This window comes from Tamandua tetradactyla, chromosome 12 (assembly GCF_023851605.1).
Source record: "Tamandua tetradactyla isolate mTamTet1 chromosome 12, mTamTet1.pri, whole genome shotgun sequence".
Lineage (NCBI taxonomy): Eukaryota > Metazoa > Chordata > Mammalia > Pilosa > Myrmecophagidae > Tamandua > Tamandua tetradactyla.
Genome location: NC_135338.1, coordinates 45,998,989 through 46,011,960, shown reverse-complemented (window position 1 = coordinate 46,011,960; position 12,972 = coordinate 45,998,989). Strand labels below are relative to the sequence as shown.

Here is a 12,972-nt window from a genome sequence, read left to right as displayed (position 1 = left end):
ATCTAGCCACATTTCTCCTTAAACATAATGCTATTGTAAGTTAACTGGTAAATACATTGTTATAGACCAGACTCACTCCCTATTGCATTTTCTTCATATATTACATTTTCTTGTATTTTCTTGAAATATTGCTCTAAAACTCCAGGTAAATAAGTTAAGTAGAAATTGTAATTGCAATTATACCTACACATAATTTTGTTTTCTTTGCTATAATTTTTCTTAAGGTATTTCAAGAGAATATTTTTGATGTATATACATATGTTATTGTTAGCGTTTTTGTTTGTTTCTAATATATCTTCAACATTATGCCTAAAGATTTATACTCTTTCAATTATTTTTCCTTTCGTACATGTAATACACAATTTCACAGTGAGCGCGTCGTGTATTTCTGTTAACCCCGCAAGATGGAAAACCTTCGATGATTCTCGTTTCTAGTCTATTTGTGTCTTACATGTATAGATTGCTTAATTCCGAATTTTTTTCCTTTTCTTAGTCTAGTTTGTGACCCCACTCATTTTTTTTTAAAGACTCACCATTCATTCAAAGTCATGCCCATTTAAACAAAGAGAGTTCATGTATGTTTGTGTGTGTGTCTGTGTAGGTGCATGTGAATATGTGTGTGTTTCTGTAACATTATGCCATTTGGTATGTTAGTATAACAAAATGAAATCAACATCCAAGAGGTCTAGGTACGGAAGGTTATATTTTTCCCCTAGTTTATTTATTTACTTATTTTATTTTTATAAAATCTTTATTATGAATGGTCTATATGAAAAATGTGGAACATAGGAAGCCATTACTTGTGAAGTCATTTGCATACTCTAGTTGCAGAGATACAATCCAATTCATTTCTAGAAGGGGGTAAAGGTCATTTACATTTAATATTGTATATATATATATGCATATATATATATATATACACACATGAATAATATGCATGCATACATATACACATGCAAATGCATGCACATATGCAGGAATATATATGGTTCTTGTCCTCAATAATCCTGAAAATTCAGCATTAGGCTTATTATTTTCTTTTTAAAATATTCATATAGAGTGTAATGAGATTTGAACTCTATTTCCTTTGAACTATGATAATTACATAGGTCCAGAAACTCATGGGAAATGGAAAAAAGATGAACACAATTTTTCTAACTTTCTGTAATTAAATGATTATTTTTCCTTTTCAAAATTTTCTTCTACTATTTCGTTCTTAAGTTATACCATGATGCACCATCTAACCATTTTCTAAAAATAAAAAATATTTTATGTAACTTCTGATAATTTTTAAGTGTTTTCACTTACTTTTTCCTTTGTAACTTTTATTTCATTCCAAGGAATATTGAGAAAGTAGTTTAACACTACTCCTGAATATGTATAAGTCCACTGGTATTATATCTTGGTTAAAAATATTTTGAAGGCAAATTCATATTTTCAAACCCTATTGCCTTACTTCAACTAATAGATTATGCTTTAAAAACTCTATCTACACTAACATTTAAGTTCATTATTTTTCCATAACTTACATTGTTCTTCAAGTTTTTAATCATCTCTTACTTTGAGCTTTGCAATATAAATAATCAGTTGACAAATCATTTTATTCCCTATGTATGAAATATATTCACCTCCTGCTTTAAAGTGAAATATCATTCTGTCCAAGTTATATTAATTTAAACTCAATTATCTTTGTCTTCCCTCTACATTCTTTATTCATTCACCTTGGGTTTGGTATTGAGATTCAAAATTATTAATTGTCATAGTTTATCATTCCTTTCTAGAAGTTTATAAGGTACTATCTTTGTCTATAACATTTCAAAACTTTTTTGAATTGATATTTGGATATTTTCCTTGGTTGAGTCTGTCAACACTGCTGAATTTATTTTTTTAATTTTAAGAAATATAGCCTTAATGTGATTTCTTTCATGCCTGATCCTGATTCATTCTATTTTTTTAGTTCTTGAAATTAGGAACTGAATGTTGTTTGTATTTTTACCTGCAACAATGAAAGTAGTACTTTCATGTATCTTTATCTATATGAATATTTGTATCAAATTTATAACTAAGCTCTATATCAAATCGAGCTAACTGAATAGCTATCAATCTATCAGTGATAAACTGCATTCTTTGTTGCATGAGGTTTACCTTCATGCAACATCACCTTCAATAATGCATGTATCTTATGAAAAATACCCACGGCTTATTTTTCCTCTTCCTCTACATACTTTATAAGCATGAAGCCATCAGTGTGGTAGATCAACCTGACATACTATGCTTTGATATGATGGCCAGGATCTCTGTGGACCAAAAAGTGGTGCAAACTGGGGGGATGTGTCCCAGAAAGAGAGTGTCATACAGGAGATAAGAAAGAAAAGTAAATAAATTCTTCCATTAAAATATTAATACCAAATATTAGAGATTTTATATTGATTTATGGTGCTAATAGTAGGGAGATATCACCTTGGAATTGTTACCTTGTTCAGCATATTATAACTTATGGTCATTTTACAAAGTCTTTTGCATTAGCAAAAATGCGGCATAAAATAGTATTATGTTGTATGTCACAATTTCTGCATCATTCAAATCTTTGTTGTAATCACAAAATGTATACTGCCCCCCATTGAATGTGAATTTGCTTTTGATTAACTGATTTTGGAACATGGGGTACTTTGGTGACTTCCACTTAGCCCTTACAATATTTATTCTTACCCCTTGGATCAACCCAATATAAGGATTTTTCCAGTTGATCATATCTCTTTCAATTATATGCTGGAAACGAGGCAAGAAATAGACAAACAAAACAACAGGTTAGGATCCCATTATCCTAATACAAGTCAGATTTCATTCAAAGTTCTTAACCGCTTCAAAAAATGTGAAGTCTCTTAATTTGATGCAGCCTTGATCTCAGTACATATTGATCCTCTTCTCTTTACTAGTCACTTAGTCCCCTCATAATTTCATCTAGGTTCACTGCTCTACAAGTTATGTGCTGATGACTCTCAAATTTGCATATCCTTCCTGTGATGATTAAGGTAATATATCAACTTGGCTACGTAATGGTATCCAGTTGTTTGGTCAGGCAAGAACTGGTCTGACTGTTACTGTGAGGATTCTTTGTGGATTTAAATCATAAGTCAGTTGATTGCATCGATGGCAGATAACAGCTACAGCCAACAAAGGATACTGGCATCAACAATGAAAGAAGTTTCATCCTACCAGTTGAAAGGGAGTACTGATGCTTTCAACTGTCAGAAAGAAGAATTTCTACCTCTACTTCTGCCAGTCATCATCTCCTGGGGAATTCATAGAAACCTTCTTTGAAGTTCCCAACATGCAACCTGCCCTACAGAATTAAGAATGGAAATCTCCAGAGTGACATGAGCCAATTTCCATAATAAATCTCAATATTTATGTGCAAAAAATATGTGTATACAAATATACATGTATATGTGTTTGTTCTGTTCCTCTGGAGAACACTGAATAATACCCTAACCTTTGGAGTCCTATCCTGAATTTCAGATTTGTTTATTGAACTACTCAGCATCTTTGTTTGAATGATTCAATGGACATCACAAACTTAACTTGCCCAATTGACTTCACATTCAATCTTCCCTCTCTCAGATGATAGAAGCTGCATCTTATAACTTGCTTAGATCAGAAACCTGAGATCATCATCTTTTGTATCTTCATTTTTTTTTTATTTATTAAAGAAGTTGGTTTATAGAGAAATCATGTAGAAAACACAGAGTTCTCACATTCTCATGTGGACTGAATTATGTACCCTAGATTGGACATGTTCTTTTTCTTGGTCTGCATTCTGGCAGGTATGGACTCATCATAAATAAGATCTCTTCAGGATGCTGCTTCAGTTAAGGTATGGTCCATTTATATCAGGTTGGAATTTAATCTAGATTACTAGAGTTCTTCATAAACAGAGTGAAAGTCAGATGAAGAGAGAAGCCACAGGGCACAACCAGAATCTGAAAGTCAACAGAACCAAAAAATAAAACGAGAAAACACCGTCATGTGCCATACATCAGAAGGTCAAGGAAACCCATGGATTGCTGGCAGCTAGCCCCAGAATAACACAGTCTTCAGGAAGAAAACATTGTCTTGTTGATGCATCAATTTTGGACTTCTAGCCTCACAATCATGAGCCAATAAGTTCCTGTTATTAAGCCAACCCATTGTATGGTTTTTGTTTTAGCAGCTGGAAAACTAAAATATTTTGGTATTGGAAAGTGGGGTGCTACTATGAGAAATAGCTAAAAATATGGAAATGGCTTTAGAACTGGGTAGTAGGAAGAGGTTGGAAGAATTTTGAGGTGCTTGACAGAAAAAGCCTAGATTGCTTCTAAGAGACTGTTGGTAGAAATATTGTGTTAAAGATACTTCTGATGAGGACTCAGAAGGAAATAATGAATATGTTATTGGAAATAGCATGAAAGATGATCCTTATTATAAAATAGCAGAGAACTTGGAAAAACTGTATTCTGATGGCAGGTTGAAAGTGGAACCTGAAATTGATGAACTTGGATATGTAGCTGAGGAAATTTTCAAGCTAAATGTTAAAAATGCAGCCTCGCCTCTCCTTGGGGCTTATAGTAAAATGCACAAGGGTGGAGGGCATGCGAAAACTGAAAACAGAATGCTTCAGCACAAAGAAACCAGAAATTAATGGTTTAGAATATTCTGAGCCTCTCCAGATAGTGTTTTTGAGACTAGGGCCATAAATAGCTCTATCAGTGGCCTCTGAACTTTTGGGAATAGAGTACCCAGAGGACAGGGCTCCATGTGAGGGTTTAAGTGAACATCACTTTTTATAAGAGTGTGTGGCTGAGCATGGGTCCAGGCTACCAATTTAGTGGAAGTCAGGATTGGAAATGCAGTTATCAAGGAAGAATCTCTGCAAAGTTCTATTTTCAGATTTTTGGACCTGCTGGAACTCATCCAAAACCAAAGGTTTTTGCAAATTCTGAATAAGTAAAACCACTTCCCACTTGGCCTAAAAGAAACAGGGAGGAGAACTGAAGGAAGAGTAACCTGGGAGGCAGAATTATGGAATTGAGGTCTAGACCAAAGAGATTCCGAGCCATTTCGACAAGCCTACCCACATATATGGAAAGGTTGGGTGTACCCTAGCATTTGGAATGGGCAAACTGTCTGTCCAGACACTTGAAGGTGGCTGTTAAGGGAAAGTGTTACCACCCAGTGTCAGAGATCGTTAGGCATTTGCCTCAGCATTTGTGGAGAGTCTAGCCACCATCTCAATGCTCAGAGAAGGTAGAGGCATGTAACCTGGTATTCACAGAGTACCTGGCCACCATTGTAATGTTCAGACATTTACATAAAATATTCAGATATTTACATAAAATACCTCAGTGTTTAGGGGGAGTATGGCCACTGCACAAATGCTTGGAAGGATTTGCTACTCCATCAGGCCTGGAGGACAAAACACTAAACCATAGATGAATTTCAGACCTTGATATCTACTGGAGTTTTCCTGTCTGGGCATTGAACTTCTTTGGGACCTGTGACCCCTGTTTTCTTTTCAATTTAACCTACAACTATGTGATGTTATTGTGAGCTGTTCATTGTACTTTTTTTTTTTTTTTTACATGGGCAGGCACTGGGAGTCGAACCCAGGTCCTCTGGCATGGCAGGCAAGCATTCTTGTCTGCTGAACCACCGTGGCCCACCCTGTTCATTGTATTGTTATTGAGAATGTTATTATTTAAGGTGAGTCTGAACTGAATCTGGGTGGACCTTCCTCCAATATAAATGGAATCTTTATAGGCAGAAGAAATTTGGACTCAATAAAAGCAAGGACTATGTGACAGACGTAGAAACTGAGTTAAGGATTGTTGGCAAGCTATCACCAGAATGCTACAGACAGAGAGTGCATGATCTTGCTGATACCTTCATTTTGGACTTCTGGAACTTTTTGCCTTCATTCTTTTAACCTGGAGTATTATATTGACTGGGTTTATTCTTGAGCTCTCAATTTGATCCTATTGGTCTATATGACCGTCCTTGTGACAATGTTTGCAATCAGTTTTAATATTTAAAGTATGACTCTTCATTTAAAAAATCTGTTGTCATATCCCTTCCCATGTGACGGAAGAACCCCAGATGCCAGCAGCCTTTCCTCTGTTTCTTCTCCTTTCTTAATCTGGACATTTTCATGGCCTTAGAATTGTGAATTTGTAACTCAATAAATCCCCATTGAAAAAGCCAACTCATTTCTGATATAACTGCATTCCACCAACTTTGGCAAACAGAAACAATAGGCATTTCCATTTTTCAAAGAAGGCTGTTTGCATTGAATCCACTGATTGCTTTGTGGAGAACTGACATCTTAACAACATTTTGTCTTCCAATGCATGAACAGGGAATTTCCAACAATTTCCCGGGCACCCTAAGTCCCCTCATGTCCTTGAGGGTTTTTCTGGACCTTCAGTCCTACCCTGGACCTCCAAGCCTCTTAATCTTCAGCAAGTCCCCATGGCCCTGTAGTGCATCCCCATGTTCCCGAGGCCTTCTCAGTGCCCTTAGCAACCCCCATGCTCTGAATGTCTTGTAGTTTTCTGCATACGTATGTTTTACATTCTAGGTTAAATTTATTGCTTGGTATTTCATCTTTTCCATTGTTATTGTAAACTGAATTTTATCTCTATTTCCTCTTCAGATTGTTCATAGAGTATATAAACACTACTGAATTTTGCATGTTGATGTTAAATCCCACCACTTTACTAAATTTTTTAGTAGAATTGCTATGGATTTCTCAAGATTTTATATATATATATAGCATCATGTTACCTATAAGAAAAGTTTCAATTTTTCCTTTCCAAGTTGGGTGCCTTTCATTTATTTTTCTTCCCTGATTTCTCCAGCTGGAACTTCCAGCACAATGTTGAAGAACTTTGGTGATGGGGCATCTTTCACTTGTCCCCGATCTTAGAGGGAAAGCTTTCAGTCTTTCAGTACTGAATATGATGAGAGCAGTGGGTTTTTCAGTGGGTTTTCACATATGAAATTTTGTCATGTTGAAGAAGTTTCCTTTTATTATAGTTTTCTAAGTGTTTTTATCAAAAAGTGGTGCTGGATTTTGTCAAATGCCATTTCTGCAAAAATTGAGATGATCATGTGTTGTGGTTTTTTTGTTTTGTTTTTTTTTTGTCTTCATTCTTTTAACCTGGAGTATTACATTGACTGATTTTCTTATGTTGAACCAACCTTACATGTCTGGGATAAATACACTTCATTACATAGAATGAAGAATTATTCTTCATTACGTAGAATTACTTTAATGTGTTGATGGATTCGGTTTGCAGATTACACAGATTTTTGCATCCATATTCATAGTAGATATTGGTCTGTAATTTTATCTTTATCTGGCTTTGGTGTTAGAGTGATGTTTGCCTCATAGAAATGAGTTAGTGTTCCCGCTTTTTCATTATTTTGAAAGAATTTGAATAGGTTTCTGTTAGTTCTCAGAATGCTTAGTAAAATTCATCTGTTAACCCATCTGGTCCTAGGCTTTTCTTTGTTTTAATGTTATTGATTACTGATTCAATCTCTTTACTTGTATCAATTTGTTGAGATCTTCTGGAGCCACTGTGGTAGTTTGTGTGTTTACGGTAATTTTTCCATTTCATCTAGGTTATCTAATCTGTTGGTATACAGCTGTTCAGAGTATTCTCTTATGATCATTTTTATTTTAATAATAAGGCAATACTTTCTTCTGCTATTTTGCCTTTGTAATTCATATTCTGACCCCCAATTCTTCCATTAATTAATATTTTCATATTTACTTGTTTTTTTTTGTATTATACCTTTATGCATTCCTTCTAATTTCTTTCCGTATTTATTTTTCATATGCTTTACCTGTGGTTACTGGGGGATTAAATTTTTACCATCCTTTAATTTGATATCAGCTTAACTAAATAGCATAAACACACTGCTCCAAAGACCTACATCTCCCACATTTTGTTGTATTTGCTACAAATTTTATCTTTATACATTGCATATACAAAATCATAGATGTCTCATTACTTTATATACCTTTGCATTTTAGAACCTGTAAGAAGTAAAAAGTGAGTCGCACACCAAAAAATACAAAACATTAGTACTTGCATTTATATTTTTCCATATGAACAGCTTAATTCGAGGTCCTTATTTATGCCACTTTGATCCATGGCTACTGTCCTTTTCTTACTGTCTAAAGAACTCCCTTTAACATTGCTTGTACAGTATATCTAGTGGTGATGACCTCTCCAAGTTTTTGCTTACCTGGTGATGTTCTAATCCCATCCTTCTTTTTGAGAGAGTTTCTTGTGGAGACAAAACTTTTGATTGGCATTTTTTTTTCTTTCATTCCTTTAGATATTTCTTCCTACTTACCTCTTACATCTATGGTTTCTGGTGAGAAATCAGCATTTCTTCTTATTGGGACTCTCTGTACCTGAATCATTGTTTTGTTCTTACATTTTTCAGAACTCTCTCCTTACCCTTACCATTGGAAAGCATGGTTACTAGTCATTCGGTGTGGTTATCTTTGAATTTTTCCTGTTTGGGGTTTGTTGGGATTCTTGAACATGTTTTTCATTAAATTTGGGAAGTTCCCTATCATTATTTCTTTACATATTCCTTATGTCCCTTTTTGTTTTTCTTCTCCTTCTGGGATTCTCATTATGTGTATATTAGCATGTCTGATGGTGTCCCTCAGATCTCTTAGGGTCTCTTCACTTTTTGTTATTCTTCTTTCTTTTTGCTCCTTGGCCTGAACCATTTCAATTGTCTTGTCTTCAGCATCACTGAAACTTTCTCCTGCCAACTTCAATTTGCTCATGAATCCCCCTAGAGGACTTTCCATTTGGTACTGTGGTTTCAACTCCAGTATTTGTTTGTTTACTATAAAGAATCTCAAAGAGATTCTCATAGAGTCTATTCATTGTTTTCCCTATATTCTTTAGTTTTTCCTATGTGTTTTCACTTAAATCATTGAGCATATGTGTATTAGCTAGGGTTCTCTGGAGAAACAAAATCAGCAGGAAATATCTGTAGATATAAAATTTATAAAAGTGTCTCACATAACAGTGGGAATGTAGAGTCCAAAATCCATAGGGAAGGCTGTGAAGCTGATGACTCCAATGAAGGGTCTGGATGAACTCTTCTGAATCCTCCTTAAAAACCTTTCAGTGATTAGATTAAACATCACTCATTGCACAAGACATTCCCATTGGCTGATGACAAATGCAATCAGTGGTGGATACAACAGACGTGATCATGATTTAATTCTATGAAATGTCCTCATAGCAGCAGACAGGCCAGCACTTGCCCAACCAGACAAACAGGTACCACCACCTGGCCAGGTTGACACATGAATCTGACCATGACAATATGATCTGAGAATCATTTCTTAAAGTCTTTCTCCAATATGTCCAAAATGTTTATGGTTTCTGGCTTTTTACTGTTTTACTTTGGTTTCTGTTTCTGTTTATGTTTATGCCATTAGTTTATATTTCTTTTTTTGTCTTATCATCATTTGCTATACACTGAACATTTTAGTATTTTAAAGTGTTAACTGGGATTTAGTCCTTAAGATGTCTGTTTCTTAAGTTTGTATCTAGCCAACAATGTGACAGAGATTTCTTTGAATGTCCAGGAACGAACAAAAAATAATAAATTAAAGCAAAAAGTACCACCTGCCCCTCCCCCCAGCACACTGGCCCTGCCAAACTGGCTGGCTGGCCTGGCTCCCCTCCCACTGGAGGGCTGCCCTGAGGAGGCAGAGAAGAGAGGATTGGGCCATTCAGCAAGGAGGCTGCAATGCCAAACTTCTGTGCTGCCCCCAATTGCATGCAGAAAAGCACACAGCCTGACCTGGCCTTCTTCAGGTTCCACCAGGACTCAGCCAGATGCCAGAAGTGAGTGGAGAATTGTAGGGGGACGGACTTGGAAGATAAAAATGCCTGGTCAGCTAGATAAACATCATCAGTTATGTACCAAACACTTTGAGTTCTCTATTATCTGTAGAACTAGTCATTATAGAACAGTACTTCAGGGTAACACTATACCAACAATATTTGATCTTACCAGTCATTTGAACAATCTACATAGTAGACACAGGAAACAAATAAGTTAATTCAGTGAAGATAAAATCAGGACACTGAAGCAGAAAACAAATTGACGAAACTTCTGAATAGGGACAAAACGTAAAAAAACAAACAGCAATGATCAGAACCCAAACTCAGAAGAAGGGAGTGAAGCATAGGAGGAAGATATTTCACATTTAACCCTTGAAAAGAAGAAAAACAAAGACTATCTAAATCTTTATCTGAAATTTTGATTCTTATGGGAAAATAAAACCTGCCTCTGGATGGACATGAGTCTGATAAACCCCCTGAAGTTCTTTTTACTTCTTATAACTTTCAAGCATAACTGGAGAGCCAAATAAATCCTCATGTTGAGGTTCTGAGAAAGTACTTGCAGATAACAGCTGTTAACACATTGCTCTGTTCAAAAACCCAGCAGGAAAAGAGGTACGCAGGAGCTGCATTGGGGAAGAAACTCTCAGGGAAGTGAGAGACTCACATGTCTTCCCAATTGTCACTGATGATGTGGTTAATATAACAGGCAAAGAGCACCTGCCTATGTCCTGCATATGTTGGTGAAGTTTGTGGATGAATCTCATAACCTGAGAGAGGAATATATGTGCTTGCTACTTTATGAAACTGATGCAGAAGTTTTAGCTGTGAAACTTTGCACTACAATAACTGAGAGATAAGGACTAAACATGGAGTACTGTCATAGACTGGCTTACATTGTGTCCAGTGAATTTTCTTCCAAAATGAAAGTTGTTACTTCTAGATTCTTAGAGAAATATCCCCCAAGCTATCTATACATCTACTCTTCCTGTGCCTTAAACATGTGGTTAGCAAAATCGCTTCCTGTTATGGGAGTATCTGTTGCTTTGGGAACGATTAAGGAAGTTTCTTTTTTTTCCCATTGATCACCACAACTAATTTTAGAATTTGACAATGTAATTTTGGTCCTTTGTCAGAGCAAGGAAGAAAGGGGTAATGAGCTGGAGGAAACTTGCCATTCTCAGTGGACGTGCAGACATAATGCCTTTGAAATTTTAGTGGAATTCCTGCAAGCCCTTGTCTTATGTTTGTATGGTATAAATAGTGACATATTAGATGGAATAACTGTATCGTTGGCCAATCATTGGTACTCTATAATGCAGTAACTTTTTTTTTAATTTCATTGTTACCACTGTTGTTCTCAGGAATATCCTATCTTTTACAAAAGCCCGTGGGAAAAATCTCTAGGAACAACATCTGATGTCCTCTTTACAGCTAGGAGCTTGACTGTAGTGCTGCATTCACTAAATGAAGTGAAGGTAGATATTGAAATTTATCATGAATTTTGGCTTAAAGAAGCTGAAACTTCGGAAACCAAGCTTGATATTCACATCAAACTCCCTGGCAAATTCCACAGAGCTCAGCAACACAATTGGAATCTTAGTTAATCTTTGAGAGTTACTTTAAAGAAACCCTGAGTGTTCCAACAGTAGAGAACATTATCCAGGAATTTAGGACGTATTCTCAGAACAATATTTCAAAGCTCTTAAATGCTTATCCCTGGTATCTTCTGTGATGGGATAGCTCAAATTCAATACATTGGAGGAACAACATGCTGACAGGTACAGAAGTCATTGACCCCATCAGGACATACTCTCAGGCAAGCATCACTGTTGGAGAATCAAGTGGCAACACAATGGGAAAGATATAGCATTTCTGTCCATCTGCCCTTCATCAATTTTCTTCCTAATGTTTATGCTTTGCTGAGGTTTTATGAATTCTTGTGTGATGAAAGTTGAGAATAAATGCTATGAAAATGGACAAAAGCATCTCAAAGCATACCTGAGGAACACTGTGACAGACCAAAGGTCAAATAACTTGGTTTTGCTTAACATAAATTTTGATATAAAACATGATTTGGATGTAATGGTGGACCCATTTATCAAACTCTATACAACTAAGTCAGAGCTTCCTACAGGTAATTCAGAAGCCATTGAAAATATTTGAGACTTTTAAAATATGTCTTCTTCTTACATTTGGAAGAGAAACAGTGAAGTGTACGTAAGCTGCTTAATCACTGACTATGCTTGCCTGTAGGTCTCCCATTGAATATATTAGTCATTACTAATCTACCTACTTAAAGGGTCTCTATTTGAAATTTTGTTATTTGAAGGCCCATCTATTCTTCCAGAAGATAGCATTGAAAGTGCCACATTTCATTTCTGTATGATCTCTGTTAGTGTCACCCTAGAATTACTTTAATATAGTCATTTTAGACATAACACTGATCATCAATATGAATCCAATTGTCAGGTTATCAGTCCAGTTATCAGTATTTTGAAGAAATTAATTTTGAGTAGGGGTGGAAGGAAGGAATGCATTTTGTAAAATGTTAAAATGAGGCTCTCAACTGACCTTTTAACTAATAGAACTTTTAAGTATGTTGTTAAAAAATTTCATTAAACAGTGTGTCGGTTTGAAACTGTTGTGTATGCCAGAAAAACCATGTTCTTTAATTCTGATTCAATATTTTTGGGTGGGATCTTTTTGATTAAGTTGTTTCCATGGAGATGTGACCAGTCCAATTGTGGATGGGATCTTTTGATTAGGTAGTTTCCATGGAGATGCATCTTCATTCCTTCAAAGTGGGTCACCTGTTGGAGTCCTTTTAGAGGAAACCATTTTAGAAAAAAAACTTCAGAGAGATATTTGGAGTTGTAGAAAGAAAACACCCCCCAGAGAAGCTGTTTGAAACCAGAAGCCAAAGGACCCACAGATGCCAGTCACATGCATTCCCAGATCAGCCTTTCTGGAGTCTAGGTATCTCCCTCCGGATGCCTTAGTTTGGACATTTTTATGGCCTTAGAACCTTAAACTTGTAACT

General features: G+C 35.7%; 1 pseudogene; it reads left to right on the top strand.

Annotated features, from left to right (window-relative positions):
• The first annotated feature begins 9,831 nt into the window (after positions 1–9,831).
• On the top strand, positions 9,832–12,095 carry LOC143651408 (52 kDa repressor of the inhibitor of the protein kinase pseudogene; annotated as a pseudogene).
• Positions 12,096–12,972: the final 877 nt, after the last annotated feature.